General features: G+C 42.7%; 1 long non-coding RNA gene across 1 annotated transcript in view; it reads right to left on the bottom strand.

Annotated features, from left to right (window-relative positions):
- Positions 1 to 15,929: 15,929 nt before the first annotated feature.
- Positions 15,930 to 22,747, bottom strand: part of LOC123738720 (uncharacterized) — a 16,938-nt gene continuing 10,120 nt past the window's right edge. The window contains exon 3 of the long non-coding RNA XR_006767518.1: positions 15,930 to 16,048. This is a non-coding gene — a long non-coding RNA (uncharacterized lncRNA). The remainder of the gene's footprint in view (positions 16,049 to 22,747) is intronic.

Here is a 22,747-nt window from a genome sequence, read left to right as displayed (position 1 = left end):
GGACTGTAGGTGGAGGTATAGAGGTATGGGACTGTAGGTGGAGGTATAGAGGTATGGGACTGTAGGTGGAGGTATAGAGGTATGGGACTGTAGGTGGAGGTATAGAGGTATGGGACTGTAGGTGGAGGTATGGGACTGTAGGTGGAGGTATAGAGGTATGGGACTGTAGGTGGAGGTATAGAGGTATGGGACTGTAGGTGGAGGTATAGAGGTATGGGACTGTAGGTGGAGGTATAGAGGTATGGGACTGTAGGTGGAGGTATAGAGGTATGGGACTGTAGGTGGAGGTATAGAGGTATGGGACTGTAGGTGGAGGTATGTGGCTGTAGGTGGAGGTATAGAGGTATGGGACTGTAGGTGGAGGTATAGAGGTATGTGACTGTAGGTGGAGGTATAGAGGTATGGGACTGTAGGTGGAGGTATAGAGGTATGGGACTGTAGGTGGAGGTATAGAGGTATGGGACTGTAGGTGGAGGTATAGAGGTATGTGACTGTAGGTGGAGGTATAGAGGTATGGGACTGTAGGTGGAGTGTATGTGACTGTAGGTGGAGGTATAGAGGTATGGGACTGTAGGTGGAGGTATAGAGGTATGGGACTGTAGGTGGAGGTATAGAGGTATGGGACTGTAGGTGGAGGTATAGAGGTATGGGACTGTAGGTGGAGGTATAGAGGTTGGGACTGTAGGTGGAGTATAGAGGTATGGGACTGTAGGTGGAGGTATAGAGGTATGGGACTGTAGGTGGAGGTATAGAGGTATGGGACTGTAGGTGGAGGTAAAGAGGTATGGGACTGTAGGTGGAGGTATATAGGTATGTGACTGTAGGTGGAGTTATAGAGGTATGGGACTGTAGTGGAGGTATAGAGGTATGGGACTGTAGGTGGAGGTATAGAGGTATGGGACTGTAGGTGGAGGTATAGAGGTATGGGACTGTAGGTGGAGGTATAGAGGTATGGGACTGTAGGTGGAGGTATAGAGGTATGGGACTGTAGGTATAGGTATAGAGGTATGTGTCTGTAGGTGCCGGTAAGGATGACAGAGGCAGAATATGTTATCATTAACACAGAATTTATTTCCTTCACACAGCAATTTGGGGGAAAAGGGGCTGGACCAAAGCAAAGCAGGTCTTACCTTGTGTGCAGAGACAGAGTACAGTAATTGAAACTCTCCTGACGTGAAGGCGGGGTCAGAGCTACAATCATCAATGGGGCCGACCAATCAGCTGCTTGGAATCCAGGAAGCCATTTCCTGAAACACACATACACAACAAATAGAAACTGGAGAACGTGAGTATTGAACATATAAAATAAATGTTGTTGATTAGCGAGATAGGTGTGAGCAGAAATGACTGGTGGCAGTAGGGGGAACCTGGAATGGATCATTTAGAATCTACTCAGGGCCCTGGGGGCTGTAGGGGAAACCTGGAATGGAGTATTTAGAAGATACGTAAAGGGAAGTGAGTGAAATTAAAAACAGAGTGGTTGTGATGTTATTCAGAACAGATTAAAAACAGAGTGGTTGTGATGTCATTCAGAACAGATTAAAAACAGAGTGGTTGTGATGTCATTCAGAACAGATTAAAAACAGAGTGGTTGTGATGTCATTCAGAACAGATTAAAAACAGAGTGGTTGTGATGTCATTCAGAACAGATTAAATACAGAGTGGTTGTGATGTCATTCAGAACAGATTAAATACAGAGTGGTTGTGATGTCATTCAGAACAGATTAAAAAACAGGCTACATGATTGAGGAAAATAATTTATTTAATTCCATATGATACAAAGACAAAAGCAATATTTTACCAGGAAGATTAATAGAAAAATGATGGTTTTGCACAAAACCACAATAAAACAAAAGGCCTACATTAGTTTCATGTTTATACAAAATAACAAAATAATGAGACCAAAATGGTAAAATAAAGTAAATAATTGTAATAATTGAATTCTCCTCTCCTGTATGTTTTCTATCTCTGTAACATGTAATGGTATAACATTATACTGAACCTGTAACAATAATGCCTGAACCTCAACACCTATCAGTTGATCTGTATAGACATGAAAAGTTAAGGCATTTACAATGTATCAACCATAATGCTATACAGTATATGACCAGTATTTGCACGGCCGGATAAAAAAAACGTACCCGATTTAATCTGGTTACTACTCCTGCCCAGTAAGTAGAATATGCATATAATTAGTAGATTTGAATAGAAAACACCCTAAAGTTTCTAAAACTGTTTGAATGGTGTCTGACTTGTTTACGCTGCTGTGCGTTTTGTTTTGATCTTACTTTGCTACCTGACGGTTTTTACTTTTTCATTACCGTATATTTTTACTTTTTCCCTCAACTTTTTCACCCCGGAGGTTTTATCTGGACATGGTTTGTCAGGACTTCAAACAGCCGAAGCAAAGTAACATTAACATGATGCCTTCTAATTGCAGTCGTTGTACTTATAATATACAGGAGAACGATCGCCTTACGGCAAGGATAGCTGTGCTGCAAGCCCAGCTTCAGACGCAATCGTTAGGTAAGGGCAATTTCAGTGTAGGAAAGGATGAAACAGCGTCTGTGCCACCAGTAAGTACAGATAGTAACGTTAGTATAAACCCCCTCGCACGGTCCCCGCAGCCGGACAACTTTCTCATGGCTTCTGGAGGGAAACGCTGTAGGAATGCTCAACCGGTGTCGCTTATTCTGCCGACAGAAACTTTCAACCGGTTCTCCCCATTAAGCGAGTCGGAGTCAGAGGCCGAGACTTCTCTGGTCTCTAATCCTCCCGTTGTGGGGTCTGAGACGCCGAAGGCTCCCACCATTAGCTCTGACAAATTGAAAACCCTAGTCATTGGCGACTCCATTACCCGCAGTATTAGACTAAAAACTAATCATCCAGCGATCATACACTGTTTACCAGGGGGCAGGGCTACCGACGTTAAGGCTAATCTAAAGACGGTGCTGGCTAAAGCTAAAACTGGCGAGTGTAGAGAGTATAGAGATATTGTTATCCACGTCGGCACCAACGATGTTAGGATGAAACAGTCAGAGGTCACCAAGCGCAACATAGCTTCAGCGTGTAAATCAGCTAGAAAGATGTGTCGGCATCGATTAATTGTCTCTAGCCCCCTCCCAGTTAGGGGGAGTGATGAGCTCTACAGCAGAGTCTCTGGCCCCCTCCCAGTTAGGGGGAGTGATGAGCTCTACAGCAGTCTCACAACTCAATCGCTGGTTGAAAACTGTTTTCTGCCACTCCCAAAAGATAGAATTTGTAGATAATTGGCCCTCTTTCTGGGACTCATCCACAAACAGGACCAAGCCTGGCCTGTTGAGGAGTGACGGACTCCATCCTAGCTGGAGGGGTGCTCTCATCTTATCTACGAACATAGACAGGGCTCTAACTCCTCTAGCTCCACAATGAAATAGGGTGCAGGCCAGGCAGCAGGCTGTTGGCCAGCCTGCCAGCTTAGTGGAGTCTGCCGCTATCACAGTCAGTGTAGTCAGCTCAGCTTTCCCCATTGAGACCGTGTCTGTGCCTCGATCTAGGTTGGGCAAAATAAAAAATGGCGGTGTTCGCTTTAGCAATCTCACTAGTATAAAGACCTCCTCCATTCCTGCCATTATTGAAAGAGATTGTGATACCTCACATCTCAAAATTGGGTTACTTAATGTTAGATCCCTCACTTCCAAGGCAGTTATAGTCAATGAACTAATCACCGATCATAATCTTGATGTGATTGGCCTGACTGAAACATGGCTTAAGCCTGATGAATTTACTGTGTTAAATGAGGCCTCACCCCCTGGTTACACTAGTGACCATACCCCCCGTGCATCCGGCAAAGGCGGAGGTGTTGCTAACATTTATGTTTGCAAATTTCAATTTACAAAAAAAAAGAAACAATGACGTTTTCGTCTTTTGAGCTTCTAGTCATGAAATCTATGCAGCCTACTCACTCACTTTTTATAGCTACTGTTTACAGGCCTCCTGGGCCATATGCAGTGTTCCTCACTGAGTTCCCTGAATTCCTATCGGATCTTGTAGTCATAGCAGATAATATTCTAATTTTTGGTGACTTTAACATTCACATGGAAAAGTCCACAGACCCACTCCAAAAGGCTTTCGGAGCCATCATCGACTCAGTGGGTTTTGTCCAACATGTCTCTGGACCTACTCACTGCCACAGTCATACTCTGGACCTAGTTTTGTCCCATGGAATAAATGTTGTGGATCTTAATGTTTTTCCTCATAATCCTGGATTATCAGACCACCATTTTATTGCGTTTGCAATCGCAACAAATAATCTGCTCAGACCCCAACCAAGGAGCATTAAAAGTCGTGCTATAAATTCTCAGACAACCCAAAGATTCCTTGATGCCCTTCCAGACTCCCTCTGCCTACCCAAGGACGTCAGAGGACAAAAATCAGTTAACCACCTAACCGAGGAACTCAATTTAACCTTGCGCAATACCCTAGATGCAGTTGCACCCCTAAAAATTAAAAACATCTGTCATAAGAAACTAGCTCCCTGGTATACAGAAAATACACGAGCTCTGAAGCAAGCTTCCAGAAAATTGGAACGTAAATGGCGCCACACCAAACTGGAAGTCTTCCGTCTAGCTTGGAAAGACAGTACCGTGCAGTATCGAAGAGCCCTCACTGCTGCTCGATCATCCTATTTTTCCAACTTAATTGAGGAAAATAAGAACAATCCGAAATTAATTTTTGATACTGTCGCAAAGCTAACTAAAAAGCGGCCTTCGCAAATGGAGGATGGCTTTCACTTCAGCAGTAATACATTTATGAACTTCTTTGAGGAAAAGATCATGATCATTAGAAAGCAAATTACGGACTCCTCTTTAAAACTGGGTATTCCTCCAAAGCTCCATTGTCCTGAGTCTACACAACTCTGCCAGGACCTAGGATCAAGGGAGATACTAAAGTGTTTTAATACTATATCTCTTGACACAATGATGAAAATAATCATGGCCTCCAAACCCTCAAGCTGCATACTGGACCCTATTCCAACTAAACTACTGAAAGAGCTGCTTCCTGTGCTTGGCCCTCCTATGTTGAACAGAATAAACGTCTCTCTATCTACCGGATGTGTACCAAGCTCACTAAAAGTGGCAGTAATAAAGCCTCTCTTGAAAAAGCCGAATCTTGACCCAGAAATTATAAAAAACTATCGGCCTATATCGAATCTTCCATTCCTCTCAACATTTTTAGAAAAAGCTGTTGCACAGCAACTCACTGCCTTCCTGAAGACAAACAATGTATACGAAACGCTTCGGTCTGGTTTTAGACCCCATCATAGCACTGAGACTGCACTTGTGAAGGTGGTAAATGACCTTTTAATGACGTCAGACCGAGGCTCTGCATCTGTCCTCCTGCTCCTAGATCTTAGTGCCGCTTTTGATACCATCGATCACCACATTCTTTTGGAGAGATTAGAAACCCAAATTGGTCTACATGGACAAGTTCTGGCCTGGTTTAGATCTTATCTGTCGGAAAGATATCAGTTTGTCTCTGTGAATGGTTTGTCCTCTGACAAATCAATTGTACATTTCGGTGTTCCTCAAGGTTCCGTTTTAGGACCACTATTGTTTTCACTATATATTTTACCTCTTGGGGATGTCATTCGAAAACATAATGTTAAATTTCACTGCTATGCGGACGACACACAGCTGTACATTTCAATGAAACATGGTGAAGCCCCGCAATTGCCCTCGCTAGAAGCCTGTGTTTCAGACATAAAGAAGTGGATGGCTGCAAACTTTCTACTTTTAAACTCGGACAAAACAGAGATGCTTGTTCTAGGTCCCAAGAAACAAAGAGATCTTCTGTTGAATCTGACAATTAATCTGGATGGTTGTACAGTCGTCTCAAATAAAACTGTGAAGGACCTCGGCGTTACTCTGGACCCTGATCTCTCTTTTGAAGAACATATCAAGACTGTTTCAAGGACAGCTTTTTTCCATCTACGTAACATTGCAAAAATCAGAAACTTTCTGTCCAAAAATGACGCAGAAAAATTAATCCATGCTTTTGTTACTTCTAGGCTGGACTACTGCAATGCTCTACTTTCCGGCTACCCGGATAAAGCACTAAACAAACTTCAGTTAGTGCTAAATACGGCTGCTAGAATCCTGACTAAAACCAAACAATTTGATCATATTACTCCAGTGCTAGCCTCCCTACACTGGCTTCCTGTTAAGGCAAGGGCTGATTTCAAGGTTTTACTGCTAACCTGCAAAGCATTACATGGGCTTGCTCCTACCTATCTTTCCGATTTGGTCCTGCCGTACATACCTACACGTACGCTACGGTCACAAGACGCAGGCCTCCTAATTGTCCCTAGAATTTCTAAGCAAACGGCTGGAGGTAGGGCTTTCTCCTATAGAGCTCCATTTTTATGGAATGGTCTGCCTACCAATGTGAGAGACGCAGACTCAGTCTCAACCTTTAAGTCTCTACTGAAGACTTATCTCTTCAGTAGGTCCTATGATTAAGTATAGTCTGGCCCAGGAGTGTGAAGGTGAACGGAAAGGCTGGAGCAACGAACCGCCCTTGCTGTCTCTGCCTTGCCGGTTCCCCTCTTTCCACTGGGATTCTCTGCCTCTAACCCTTTTACAGGGGCTGAGTCACTGGCTTACTGGTGTGGGGTGCGTCACTTGAGTGGGTTGAGTCACTGACGTGGTCTTCCTGTCTGGGTTGGCGCCCCCCCTTGGGTTGTGCCATGGCGGAGATCGTTGTGGGCTATACTCGGCCTTGTCTTAGGACGGTAAGTTGGTGGTTGGAGACATCCCTCTAGTGGTGTGGGGGCTGTGCTTTGGCAAAGTGGGTGGGGTTATATCCTGCCTGTTTGGCCCTGTCCGGGGTATCATCGGATGGGGCCACAGTGTCTTCTGATCCCTCCTGTCTCAGCCTCCAGTATTTATGCTGCAGTAGTTTATGTGTTGGGGGGCTAGGGTCAGTCTGTTACATCTGGAGTATTTCTTTTGTCTTATCCGGTGTCCTGTGTGAATTTAAATATGCTCTCTCTAATTCTCTCTTTCTCTCTTTCTGTCTTTCTCTCGGAGGACCTGAGCCCTAGGACCATGCCTCAGGACTACCTGGTATGATGACTCCTTGCTGTCCCCAGTCCACCTGGCCGTGCTGCTGCTCCAGTTTCAACTGTTCTGCCTGCGGCTATGGAACCCTGACCTGTTCACCGGACGTGCTTGTTGTACCCTCGACAACTACTATGATTATTATTATTTGACCATGCTGGTCATTTATGAACATTTTAACATTTTAACATTTTGACCATGTGCTGTTATAATATCCACCCTGCACAGCCAGAAGAGGACTGGCCACCCCTCATAGCCTGGTTCCTCTCTAGGTTTCTTCCTAGGTTTTTGGCCTTTCTAGGGAGTTTTTCCTAGGGGAGTTTTTCCTAGCCACCGTGCTTCTTTCACATGCTTTGCTTGCTGTTTGGGGTTTTAGGCTGGGTTTCTGTACAGCACTTTGAGATATCAGCTGATGTACGAAGGGCTATATAAAAATAAATTTGATTTGATACTACAGTACCTGTGGTGTTATAGTGTTATACAGTATTACAGTACCTGTGGTGTTATACAGTACTACAGTACCTGTGGTGTTATAGTGTTATACAGTATTACAGTACCTGTGGTGTTATAGTGTTATACAGTATTACAGTACCTCTGGTGTTATACAGTATTACAGTACCTGTGGTGTTATAGTGTTATACAGTACTACAGTACCTGTGGTGTTATAGTGTTATACAGTATTACAGTACCTGTGGTGTTATAGTGTTATTCAGTACTACAGTACCTGTGGTGTTATAGTGTTATACAGTACTACAGTACCTGTGGTGTTATAGTGTTATACAGTACTACAGTACCTGTGGTGTTATAGTGTTATTCAGTACTACAGTACCTGTGGTGTTATAGTGTTATACAGTATTACAGTACCTGTGGTGTTATAGTGTTATACAGTATTACAGTACCTGTGGTGTTATAGTGTTATTCAGTACTACAGTACCTGTGGTGTTATTCAGTATTACAGTACCTGTGGTGTTATACAGTATTACATTACCTGTGGTGTTATAGTGTTATACAGTATTACAGTACCTGTGGTGTTATAGTATTATACAGTATTACAGTACCTTTGGTGTTATACAGTACTACAGTACCTGTGGTGTTATAGTGTTATTCAGTATTACAGTACCTGTGGTGTTATACAGTACTACAGTACCTGTGGTGTTATAGTGTTATACAGTACTACAGTACCTGTGGTGTTATAGTGTTATACAGTACTACAGTACCTGTGGTGTTATACAGTACTACAGTACCTGTGGTGTTATACAGTACTACAGTACCTGTGGTGTTATACAGTATTACAGTACCTGTGGTGTTATAGTGTTATACAGTATTACAGTACCTGTGGTGTTATACAGTATTACAGTACCTGTGGTGTTATAGTGTTATACAGTATTACAGTACCTGTGGTGTTACAGTGTTATACAGTATTACAGTACCTGTGGTGTTATACAGTATTACATTACCTGTGGTGTTATAGTGTTATACAGTATTACAGTACCTGTGGTGTTATAGTGTTATACAGTATTACAGTACCTGTGGTGTTATACAGTATTACAGTACCTGTGGTGTTATAGTGTTATTCAGTATTACAGTACCTGTGGTGTTATACAGTACTACAGTACCTGTGGTGTTATAGTGTTATACAGTACTACAGTACCTGTGGTGTTATAGTGTTATACAGTACTACAGTACCTGTGGTGTTATACAGTACTACAGTACCTGTGGTGTTATACAGTACTACAGTACCTGTGGTGTTATAGTGTTATACAGTATTACAGTACCTGTGGTGTTATAGTGTTATACATTATTACAGTACCTGTGGTGTTATACAGTATTACAGTACCTGTGGTGTTATACAGTACTACAGTACCTGTGGTGTTATAGTGTTATTCAGTATTACAGTACCTGTGGTGTTATACAGTACTACAGTACCTGTGGTGTTATAGTGTTATACAGTACTACAGTACCTCTGGTGTTATACAGTATTACAGTACCTGTGGTGTTATAGTGTTATACAGTACTACAGTACCTGTGGTGTTATAGTGTTATACAGTATTACAGTACCTGTGGTGTTATAGTGTTATTCAGTACTACAGTACCTGTGGTGTTATAGTGTTATACAGTACTACAGTACCTGTGGTGTTATAGTGTTATACAGTACTACAGTACCTGTGGTGTTATAGTGTTATTCAGTACTACAGTACCTGTGGTGTTATAGTGTTATACAGTATTACAGTACCTGTGGTGTTATAGTGTTATACAGTATTACAGTACCTGTGGTGTTATACAGTACTACAGTACCTGTGGTGTTATACAGTACTACAGTACCTGTGGTGTTATAGTGTTATACAGTATTACAGTACCTGTGGTGTTATAGTGTTATACAGTATTACAGTACCTCTGGTGTTATACAGTATTACAGTACCTGTGGTGTTATAGTGTTATACAGTACTACAGTACCTGTGGTGTTATAGTGTTATACAGTATTACAGTACCTGTGGTGTTATAGTGTTATTCAGTACTACAGTACCTGTGGTGTTATAGTGTTATACAGTACTACAGTACCTGTGGTGTTATAGTGTTATACAGTACTACAGTACCTGTGGTGTTATAGTGTTATTCAGTACTACAGTACCTGTGGTGTTATAGTGTTATACAGTACTACAGTACCTGTGGTGTTATAGTGTTATACAGTATTACAGTACCTGTGGTGTTATAGTGTTATACAGTATTACAGTACCTGTGGTGTTATAGTGTTATTCAGTATTACAGTACCTGTGGTGTTATTCAGTATTACAGTACCTGTGGTGTTAGTGTTATTCAGTATTACAGTACCTGTGGTGTTACAGTGTTATACAGTATTACAGTACCTGTGGTGTTATACAGTATTACATTACCTGTGGTGTTATAGTGTTATACAGTATTACAGTACCTGTGGTGTTATAGTATTATACAGTATTACAGTACCTTTGGTGTTATACAGTACTACAGTACCTGTGGTGTTATAGTGTTATTCAGTATTACAGTACCTGTGGTGTTATACAGTACTACAGTACCTGTGGTGTTATAGTGTTATACAGTACTACAGTACCTGTGGTGTTATAGTGTTATACAGTACTACAGTACCTGTGGTGTTATACAGTACTACAGTACCTGTGGTGTTATACAGTACTACAGTACCTGTGGTGTTATACAGTATTACAGTACCTGTGGTGTTATAGTGTTATACAGTATTACAGTACCTGTGGTGTTATACAGTATTACAGTACCTGTGGTGTTATAGTGTTATACAGTATTACAGTACCTGTGGTGTTACAGTGTTATACAGTATTACAGTACCTGTGGTGTTATACAGTATTACATTACCTGTGGTGTTATAGTGTTATACAGTATTACAGTACCTGTGGTGTTATAGTGTTATACAGTATTACAGTACCTGTGGTGTTATACAGTATTACAGTACCTGTGGTGTTATAGTGTTATTCAGTATTACAGTACCTGTGGTGTTATACAGTACTACAGTACCTGTGGTGTTATAGTGTTATACAGTACTACAGTACCTGTGGTGTTATAGTGTTATACAGTACTACAGTACCTGTGGTGTTATACAGTACTACAGTACCTGTGGTGTTATACAGTACTACAGTACCTGTGGTGTTATAGTGTTATACAGTATTACAGTACCTGTGGTGTTATAGTGTTATACAGTATTACAGTACCTGTGGTGTTATTCAGTATTACAGTACCTGTGGTGTTATAGTGTTATACAGTATTACAGTACCTGTGGTGTTATTCAGTACTACAGTACCTGTGGTGTTATAGTGTTATACATTATTACAGTACCTGTGGTGTTATACAGTACTACAGTACCTGTGGTGTTATAGTGTTATACAGTACTACAGTACCTGTGGTGTTATACAGTACTACAGTACCTGTGGTGTTATAGTGTTATACAGTATTACAGTACCTGTGGTGTTATAGTGTTATACAGTACTACAGTACCTGTGGTGTTATAGTGTTATTCAGTACTACAGTACCTGTGGTGTTATAGTGTTATACAGTATTACAGTACCTGTGGTGTTATAGTGTTATACAGTACTACAGTACCTGTGGTGTTATAGTGTTATACAGTATTACAGTACCTGTGGTGTTAGTGTTATTCAGTACTACAGTACCTGTGGTGTTATACAGTATTTCAGTACCTGTGGTGTTATACAGTATTACAGTACCTGTGGTGTTATAGTGTTATACAGTACTACAGTACCTGTGGTGTTATAGTGTTATACAGTATTACAGTACCTGTGGTGTTATAGTGTTATACAGTACTACAGTACCTGTGGTGTTATAGTGTTATACAGTATTACAGTACCTGTGGTGTTATTCAGTACTACAGTACCTGTGGTGTTATAGTGTTATTCAGTACTACAGTACCTGTGGTGTTATAGTGTTATTCAGTACTACAGTACCTGTGGTGTTATAGTGTTATACAGTACTACAGTACCTGTGGTGTTATAGTGTTATACAGTACTACAGTACCTGTGGTGTTGGAGGTCTTCACTGCAGAGTAGACTGGATCAGCTCCTGGAGACTTCTCTGGAGGAGACGAGACAATGGGTTAAAGACATAAAGACACTGTACTGTGTGTGTGTGTGTGTGTGTGTGTGTGTGTGTGTGTGTGTGTGTGTGTGTGTGTGTGTGTGTGTGTGTGTGTGTGTGTACCTCTCCTTCTCCTGGGTTCTGGGTCCTGTGTGATTCTGACGTCAGCATAGGTAACATCTCTGGGTTCAGCTGCTACATGTTTGTTCCTCTTCTTGCAGAACAGGACCAGTAGAATGATCAGAGAGATGGAGAGAGCAGCCACCAACCCAGAGACAGACAGAGGGAGGATGAGAGAGGAGGGGAGGAGAGAGGAGGGAGGAGAGGAGGATGAGGTAGAGCCCCCATCTTGAAAAACACCAGAGGAAACGACAGTAAATAGTTATAATCAATCTGACTAATATTTTCGAATTAGACATACAGTACCAATCAAAAGTTTGGACACACCTACTCATTCACGGGTTTTTCTTTATTTTTACTATTTTCTACATTGTAGAATAATAGTGAAGACAGAACTATGAAAAACTATGAAATACACATATGGAATCATGTAGTAACCAAAAAAGTGTTAAACAAATTAAAATATATTTTATATTTGAGATTCTTCAAAGAAGCCACCCTTTGCCTTGATTACAATTTTTTCACACTCTTGGCATTCTCTTAACCAGCTTCATGAGGTAGTCACCTGGAATGCATTTCAATTAACAGGTGTGCCTTGTTAAAAGTTAATTTGTTAAATTTCTTTCCTTCTTAATGCGTTTGAGCCAATCAGTTGTGTTGTGACAAGGTAGGGGTGGTATACAGAAGATAGCCCTATTTGGTAAAATACCAAGTCCATATTATGGCAAGAACAGCTCAGATAAGCAAAGAGAAACAACAGTCCATCATTACTTTAAGACATGAAGGTCAGTCAAATCTGGAATTTTTCAAATACTTTGAAAGATTCTTCAAGTGGAGTTGCAAAAGACCATCAAGCACAATGATGAAACTGTCTCTCATGAGGACCGCCACAGGAAAGGAAGACCCAGAGTTACCTCTGCTGCAGAGGACAAGTTCATTAGAGTTACCAGCCTCAGAAATTGCTGCCAAAATAAATGCTTCACAAAGTTCAAGTAACAGACACATCTCAACATCAACTGTTCAGAGGAGACAGAGTGAAACAGGCCTTCATGATAGAATTGCTGCAAAGAAACCACTACTAAAGGACACCAATAAGAGGAAGAGGCTTGCTTGGACCAAAAACACGAGCAATGGACATTAGACCGGTGAAAATCTGTCCTTTGGTCTGATGAGTCCAAATTTGAGATTTTTGTGAGACGTAAAATTAGTGGAACGAATGATCTCCGCATGTGCATTTCCCACCGTGAAGCATGGAGGAGGAGGTGTGATGGTGTGGGGGTGCTTTGCTGGTGACATTGTCTAGGATTTATTTAGAATTCAAGGCACACTTAACCAGCATGGCCACCACAGCATTCTGCAGCGATACACTTAATGGGACTATCATTTGTTTTTCAACAGGACAATGACATAAAGCACACCTCCAGGCTGTGTAAGGGCTATTTGACCAAGAAGGAGAGTGATGGAAAGCTGCATCAGATGACCTGGCCTCCACAATCAACGGACCTCAACCCCATTGAGATGGTTTGGGATGAGTTGGAACGCAGAGTAAAGGAAAAGCTGCCAAGAAGTGCCCAGCATATGAACTCCTTCCCACATATTCCTCAAGAAGCTGGTAGAGAGAATGCCAAGAGTGTGCAAAGCTGTCATGAAGGCAAAGAGTGGCTACTTTGAAGAATCTCAAATATAAAGTATATTTTGATTTGTCTAACCTGTTAGGGCTAGGGGGCAGTATTTACACCGCCGGATAAAAAACGTACCCGATTTAATCTGGTTACCACTCCTACCCAGTAACTAGAATATGCATATACTTATTACATATGGATAGAAAACACCCTAAAGTTTCTAAAACTGTTTGAATGGTGTCTGTGAGTATAACAGAACTCATTTGGCAGGCAAAAACCTGACAAAGTTTCATGCAGGAAGTGGCCTGTCTGACAAGGTGTCGTTCTTCTTGTCTCTGTTTATTGAAGAGTGAGGATCTTAGCTGTCCCGTGACACTTCCTACGGCTGCCATAGGCTCTCAGAAGGCGGCAAAATGCAGAATCGTGGCTTTGCAGGCTCTGGCTGATAAAAGTAGCGCGTTTGGGTAGTGGCTGGTTACAGTACTGTGAGACTCAGGCTCGTGCCCGCATCGACCGAAAGCTGTGTTTTCTTTCCTCTGTTTAGCTAAATGGACATTCCCGGTCGGAATATTATCGCTTTTTTACGAGAAAAATGGCATAAAAATGGATTTTAAACAGCGGTTGACATGCTTCGAAGTACGGTAATGGAATATTTAGATTTTTTTTGTCACGAATTGCGCCATGCGCACGACCCTGATTTACCATTTCAAATAGTGTCTGGGACGCACGAACAAAACGCCGCTATTCGGATATAACGATGGATTATTTTGGACCAAACCAACATTTGTTATTGAAGTAGCAGTCCTGGGAGTGCATTCTGACGAAGACAACAAAAGGTAATCAAACTTTTATAATAGTAAATCTGATATTGGTGAGTGCTAAACTTGGTCGGTGTCTAAATAGCTAGCCCGTGATGCCTGGGCTATGTACTTAGAATATTGCAAAATGTGCTTTCACCAAAAAGCTATTTTAAAATCGGACATATCGAGTGCATAGAGGAGTTCTGTATCTATAATTCTTAAAATAATTGTTATGCTTTTTGTGAACGTTTATCGTGAGTAATTTAGTAAATTGTTAGCGAATTCCCCGGAAGTTTGCGGGGGTATGCTAGTTCTGAACGTCACATGCTAATGTAAAAAGCTGGTTTTTGATATAAATATGAACTTGATTGAACAAAACATACATGCATGTATTGTATAACATAATGTCCTAGGGTTGTCATCTGATGAAGATCATCAAAGGTTAGTGCTGCATTTAGCTGTCTTCTGGGTTTTTGTGACATTATATGCTAGCTTGAAAAATGGGTGTCTGATTATTTCTGGCTTGGTACTCTGCTGACATAATCTAATATTTTGCTTTCGTTGTAAAGCCTTTTTGAAATCGGACAGTGTGGTTAGATTAACGAGAGTCTTGTCTTTAAATAGCTGTAAAATAGTCATATGTTTGAGAAATTGAAGTAATAGCATTTCAAAGGTTTTGAAAATCGCGCCACAGGATTCAACTGGCTGTTACGTAGGTGGGACGAATTCGTCCCGCCTAGCCCAGAGAGGTTAACACTTGTTTGGTTACTACATGATTCCATATGTGTTATTTCATAATTGTGATGTCTTCACTATTATTCTAGAAAATAGTAAAAAATAAAGAAAAACCCTTGAATGAGTAGGTGTGTCCAACTTTTTACTGGTACTGTATGTATTGGGTCTAATGACCAAGCGAGAACACAAATTATTATGAATATATTATGAATATAACGTATCAAACTTAACAGTGTAAAGAAGAACCATATAATCTGAATGTCAAGGTTTCTCATATTCTCACCTGTCACAGTCATCCAGCTCTCTGGTGATTCTCCTTCAGAGTTGGTACACTTGTAGAGTCCTTCATCTGACTTGGATACTGCAGGGATGGTCATCTCTCCTGTAGTCTCAGCCCTGATGAGGGATCCATCTTTGTAGAAAATAGCTGTGAGGTCAGAGCGAGTTCCCTGATATCTGCAGCGCAGAGTCACAGAATCTCCCCCAGTCACAGGAAGGGCAGGGCTCTCCAGGATCACAGCTCCAGCTGTATATAATATATAAACATCATATATAAACAGGTCTCTCCAGGATCACAGCACCAGCTGTATATAATATATAAACATCATATATAAACAGGTCTCTCCAGGATCACAGCACCAGCTGTATATAATATATACATATCATATATAAACAGGGCTCTCCAGGATCACAGCTCCAGCTGTATATAATATATAAACATCATATATAAACATAACATCAGCTATCTGAAACCAGATGAACCACTAAACACTATAATGTTAGTAGATGGTGTTTGTGGACATACCGTGTACTGTGATGTTGACAGCATTGCTGTGTTCTCCAGACCCAAACTCACACCAGTACAATCCACTGTCTGATGGTATTAGTGATACAATGCATGAAGACCCTTGTTGTTTTCCCCAGTCAGTATTACACTCTGTATGGTTCCCTCTCTCTGGGTTCCTCACCACTCTCCATCCAGCAGAGTTCCCCTGAACCTCACAGCTCAGAGAGACAGACTCTAATTTAAAGAACTGAGATCTGTCAGGACTGACACTCAGAGAGGCTGGATTAAAGAGAACTGAGAAAGAGATAGAGAGAGAAAGAGAAAGATACGTAGAGAGGTTTAGTCTGATAGCTATGCAATATTGAAATATATTCCACAGCTGAGTCTGTATCAAGTCGGAGTTCAACTTTAATTAGTGATTTGTTCAACCAGTCTACACGCTTCCGGGTGCTGGAGCGAGTAGTCGTGCTGTACCTCACTCATTACATTTCATTTCATTACATTACATTTCATTACAACGGAACGATTTGATTAGTGTATTGTTAGCTAGCTACATAGTTGTCTCTGCTGTCTTTGTATCAAGGATAAAGGTGTAGCTTTGAGAAACTAACAAGGTTAGCTAGCCAGCTGCATTCGTTCATTCGCGCCGTTTTCGAAACGGCGTCAACAACATCACAGCCACTGCTTGCTAGCCAACTTTACCAATTAGCAGTACTGCAGAAACTATATACATTACAACGGAACGATTTGACTAGTGTAATGTAACATAGTTGTCTTTGTATCAAGATAAAGGCGTAGTACAGAGTAACTATCGAGGTTAGCTAGCCAGCTACATTCTCTAACATAGTCAACAACGCACCGCCTGCTAGCTAGCTAACCCTACCAGCTAGTTGTATCTTTTTTAGTCTATAAGATTTTTGCAACGTAAACTTAACTTTCTGAACGTTCGAGATGTGTAGGCCACTTGTGTAGCTAGCAGGACTGACTTTGTGTTAGCTAGCCAACGTTTAATTACTTCTGCGTTATGAACTAGACACGGACACGAATGATCCATTGGTAGCTTGTTGTAACCAAGTATTGGTGCTAACCGTGTGTTATAGGATGCTAGCATGCTAGTTAGCTAGTTAGCTACGGCGTCATAGGACACAGTGCACTAGGTGGGTTTTCACGGAAGAATACTGTACCAAGTTATCTAGTGGAATAAACTAAGTTTGAGCCTATTCCTGGAAACATTGAACCACTGTAGTTTACATCAATTATAATTTCTAGTGGAAGCTAGGAAAGTTATATTTTAGTGTTTCAGTGAAAGGTTAGTGAGGGAGGCCCTGCTCTCTCGCTTCCCCAGTTGTTTAGTTAATTTTCATTCCAATCTCCTTTGCATTAGCGTAGCCTCTCCTGTAGCCTATCAACTATGTGTCAGTCTATCCCTGTTCTCTAACCCTCTGCACAGGCCAAACAAACGCTTCACACCGCGTGGCCGCTGCCACTCTAACCTGGTGGTCCCAGCGCGCACGACCCACGTGGAGTTCCATGTCTCCGGCAGCCTCTGGAACTGCCGGTCTGCGGCCAACAAGGCAGAGTTCATCTCAGCCTATGCTACCCTCCAGTCCCTCGACTTCTTGGCCATGACGGAAACATGGATTACCACAGAAAACACTGCTACTCCTACTGCTCTCTCCTCATCTGACCACGTGTTCTCGCACACCCCGAGAGCATCTGGTCAGCGGGGTGGTGGCACTGGAATCCTCATCTCTCCCAAGTGGACATTCTCTCTTTCTCCCCTGACTCATCTGTCTATCTCCTCCTTTGAATTCCATGCTGTCACAATCACTAGCCCATTCAAGCTTAACATCCTTACCATTTATCGCCCTCCAGGTTCCCTTGGAGAGTTCATCAATGAGCTTGACGCCTGGATAAGTTCCTTTCCTGAGGATGGCTCACCTCTCACAGTTCTGGGTGATTTTAACCTCCCTACGTCTACCTTTGACTCATTTCTCTCTGCCTCCTTCTTTCCACTCCTCTCCTCTTTTGACCTCACCCTCTCACCGTCCCCCCTACTCACAAGGCTTGACCTTATCTTCACTAGATGCTGTTCTTCTACTAATCTCACTGCAACTCCCCTCCAAGTCTCCGATCACTACCTTGTATCCTTTTCCCTCTCGCTCTCCTCCAACACTACTCACTCTGCCCCTACTCAGATGGTATTGCGCCGTCGCAACCTTCGCTCTCTCTCTCCTCTTCCATCCTATCATCTCTTCCCTCTGCTCAATCCTTCTCCGACCAATCTCCTGATTCTGCCTCCTCAAACCTCCTCTCCTCCCTTTCTGCATCCTTTGACTCTCTATGTCCCCTATCCTCCCGGCCGGCTCGGTCCTCCCCTCCTGCTCCGTGGCTTGACGACTCATTGCGAGCTCACAGAACAGGGCTCCGGGCAGTCGAGCGGAAATGGAGGAAAACTAGCCTCCCTGCGGACCTGGCATCTTTTCACTCCCTCCTCTCTACATTTTCCTCCTCTGTCTCTGCTGCTAAAGCCACTTTCTACCACTCTAACTTCCAAGCATCTGCCTCTAACCCTAGGAAGCTCTTTGCCACCTTCTCCTCCCTCCTGAATCCTCCTCCCCTCCCCCCCTCCTCCCTCTCTGCGGATGACTTCGTCAACCATTTTGAAAAGAAGGTCGACAACATCCGATCCTCGTTTGATAAGTCAAACGACACCGCTGGTCCTGCTCACACTGCCCTACCCTGTGCTTTGACCTCTTTCTCCCCTCTCTCTCCAGATGAAATCTTCCGTCTTGTGACGGCCGGCCGCCCATCAACCTGCCCGCTTGACCCTATCCCCTCCTCTCTTCTCCAGACCATTTCCGGAGACCTTCTCCCTTACCTCACCTCGCTCATCAACTCATCCTTGACCTCTGGCTACGTCCCTTCCGTCTTCAAGAGAGCAAGAGTTGCACCCCTTCTCAAAAAACCTACACTCGATCCCTCCGACGTCAACAACTACAGACCAGTATCCCTTCTTTCTTTTCTCTCCAAAACTCTTGAACGTGCCGTCCTTGGCCAGCTCTCCTGCTATCTCTCTCAGAATGACCTTCTTGATCCAAATCAGTCAGGTTTCAAGGCTGGTCATTCAACTGAGACTGCTCTTCTCTGTGTCACGGAGGTTCTCCGCACTGCTAAAGCTAACTCTCTCTCCTCTGTTCTCATCCTTCTAGACCTATCTGCTGCCTTTGATACTGTGAACCATCAGATCCTCCTCTCCACCCTCTCCGAGTTGGGCATCTCCGGCGCGGCTCACTCTTGGATTGCTTCCTACCTGACAGGTCGCTCCTACCAGGTGGTGTGGCGAGAATCCGTCTCCGCACCACGTGCTCTCACCACTAGGCCCTCTCCTATTCTCGCTATACACCAAGTCACTTGGCTCTGTCATATCCTCACATGGTCTCTCCTATCATTGCTACGCAGACGACACACAATTAATCTTCTACTTTCCCCCTTCTGACAACCAGGTGGCGAATCGCATCTCTGCATGTCTGGCAGACATATCAGTGTGGATGACGGATTACCACCTCAAGCTGAACCTCGGCAAGACGGAGCTGCTCTTCCTCCCGGGGAAGGACTGCCCTTTCCATGATCTCGCCATCACGGTGGACAACTCCATTGTGTCCTCCTCCCAGAGTGCTAAGAGCCTCGGCGTGACCCTGGACAACACCCTGTCGTTCTCCGCTAACATCAAGGCGGTGACCCGATCCTGTAGGTTCATGCTATACAACATTTGCAGAGTACGACCCTGCCTTACACAGGAAGCGGCGCAGGTCCTAATCCAGGCACTTCTCATCTCCCGTCTGGATTACTGCAACTCGCTGCTGGCGGGGCTCCCTGCCTGTGCCATTAAACCCCTACAACTCATCCAGAACGCCGCAGCCCATCTGGTGTTCAACCTTCCCAAGTTCTCTCACGTCACCCCGCTCCTCCGCACACTCCACTGGCTTCCAGTTGAAGCTCGCATCCGCTACAAGACCATGGTACTTGCCTACGGAGCTGTGAGGGGAACGGCACCTCCGTACCCAGGCTCTGATCAGGCCCTACACCCAAACAAGGGCACTGCGTTCATCCACCGCTGGCCTGATGGCCACCCTACCTCTGCGGAAGCACAGTTCCCGCTCAGCCCAGTCAAAACTGTTCGCTGCTCCTGCACCCCAATGGTGGAACAAGCTCCCTCACGACGCCAGGACAGCGGAGTCAATCACCACCTTCCGGAGTCACCTGAAACCCCACCTCTTCAAGGAATACCTGGGATAGGATAAAGTAATCCTTCTAACCCCCCCCCCCCCCTTAAAAGATTTAGATGTACTATTGTAAAGGGGTTGTTCCACTGGATATCATAAGGTGAATGCACCAATCTGTAAGTCGCTCTGGATAAGAGCGTCTGCTAACTGATATAAATGTACACCAGATTCAGATTGACTCCCCAGGATCACAGCTCCAGCTGTATATAATATATAAACATCATAAATAAACAGGTCTCTCCAGGATCACAGCTCCAGCTGTATATAATATATAAACATCATATATAAACAGGTCTCTCCAGGATCACAGCTCCAGCTGTATATAATATATAAACATCATATATAAACAGGTCTCTCCAGGATCACAGCACCAGCTGTATATAATATATAAACATCATATATAAACAGGGCTCTCCAGGATCACAGCTCCAGCTGTATATAATATATAAACATCATATATAAACATAACATCAGCTATCTGAAACCAGATGAACCACTAAGCACTATAATGTTAGTAGATGGTGTTTGTGGACAGGTACTGTGATGTTGACAGCATTGCTGTGTTCTCCAGACCCAGACTCACACCAGTACACTCCACTGTCTGATGGTATTAGTGATACAATGCATGAAGACCCTTGTTGTTTTCCCCAGTCAGTACTACACTCTGAAAGGATTCCTCTCGATGTGTTCCTCACCACTCTCCACCTAGCAGAGTTCCCCTGAACCTCACAGCTCAGAGAGACAGCTCAGAGAGACAGACTCATTTTCAAAGAACTGAGATCAGTCAGGACTGACAATCAGAGATGCTGGAAGAGCGAAATCTGAGAGAGAGAGAGAGAGAGAGAGAGATGCATTGTCTAAGTAAATTATAAAATATTCTGAAAGAGATGCTGAAACACAGCAGGGAGAGGCTATTCTCTAGCTGTCTAACCTGATGAGGGTAGAATACTATCCTAACCACAAGGCTACATGCTGCCCCTTTGTAATTCTTGGGACAGCGTAGGGTAGGTAGTTAGGGTCAGTGTTGGGTAGTTAATAGATATTGTGGTATATGCAGTGTTCTCTGTAATTATTGGGACAAATTCCATTTCCACAGAGGGTTCTACCTGGAACCAAAAAGGGTTCTCGAAAAACCCTTTTGGAACCTTTTTTCAAAGTGTCATAGAAAAACAGGGAAGAAATGCTATGGATGAGGTGACTAGAGAATGAGCAGGACTTCCTTCTCCAAATATGACTCAGAGGTATATATGTCCTGAAATGTAATAAAAATATACTTTCCTATTATAAAGAAGAATTGAAGCAATTCTTCAACTACCTGCTCTGGAGAAAATCTGCGTTTTGTTTGGTGAAAACGCAGAGACAGTAGATCTAGCTGGTCTGTCATAAGATAACAGAGACAGTAAATCTATCTCCAGATTATGTCCTAGTCAGTTATAATCTAATATCCATAGCTCCCACCATGTCATGAGCCCTTGTAGATTACATTTAATTGTTGCTCAAACATTTTGCTTATTTATGTAATACTTCATATACAGTTAACAATCACAAAGCCGCAGGGCCAGACGGATTACCAGGATGTGTACTCAGAGCATGCGCTGACAAACTTGTGTCTCACTGACATTTATAACCTCTCCTTGGCTGAGTCTGTAATACCAACATGAGAGTTGAGCCAATAACCGAAAGATTGCTGGATCAAATCCCCTGAGCTGACAAGGTAAAAATCTGTCGTTCTGCCCCTGAACAAAGCAGTTAACCCACTGTTCCCCAGTAGTCATTTTAAATAAGATTGTTTTTAAAAACTTCTGGACGCTACAATCCCGTTAGCGGCATCGATTTTTGTTAAAAATCAGAGCGCCGTATTCAAAACCACAAATCTAATAATTTCTATTTATCAAACATCTTTGAGATGTTACACCGTTACACCGTTTTATAGATACACTATAACTTCAATTTCTCAAACATATGACTATTTTACACCGTCTTTTACACCTCTCCTGAATCGAACCACGTTGTCCAATTTCAAAAAGGCTTTACAGCAAAAGCAAAACATTAGATTATGTGAGGAGAGTACATCGACACAAATAACCACACCGTCATTTTCCGACCAACCACATGCATCACAAATACCCAAAACACAGCTAAATGAAGCACTAACCTTTGACAATCTTCATCAGATGACACTCCTAGGACATCATGTTACACAATACATGCATTCTTTTGTTCTATCAACTTCATATTTATATATAAAAACAGCATTTTACATCAGCGTGATGTTCAGAAAATATTTTCCCTTCAACACCGCCGGTGAATCAGCTCTACAATTTACTAAAATACTATTCGAAAACGTTGGTAAAATATAATATTGTCATTCAAAAAATTATAGATTAACATCTCGTGAATGCCACCGCATTTCCAGATTTTAAAAATAACTTTACTGGGAAATCACACTTTGCAATAAACGAGGTGCTATGCTCAGAAAAATAGGCTAGGCGATACAGGTTAGCGCCATCTTGGAACCATCTAAAATCAAATATACTATTGTAAATATTCCCCTACCTTTGATTATCTTCATCAGAAGGCACTTCCAGGAATCCCAGGTCCACAACAAATGTTGTTTTGTTTGAAAAAGTTAATCATTTATGTCCAAATAGCTCCTTCTTGTTAGCGCGTTCAGAAGGCTACTCAAAATGTACAAAGTGCATGGAAC

The sequence above is a fragment of the Salmo salar genome, unplaced genomic scaffold (assembly GCF_905237065.1).
Source record: "Salmo salar unplaced genomic scaffold, Ssal_v3.1, whole genome shotgun sequence".
NCBI classification, from domain to species: Eukaryota; Metazoa; Chordata; class Actinopteri; order Salmoniformes; family Salmonidae; genus Salmo; species Salmo salar.
Note: the sequence above shows the minus strand (reverse complement) of the source record. Positions and strands in the feature narration are given on the sequence as shown.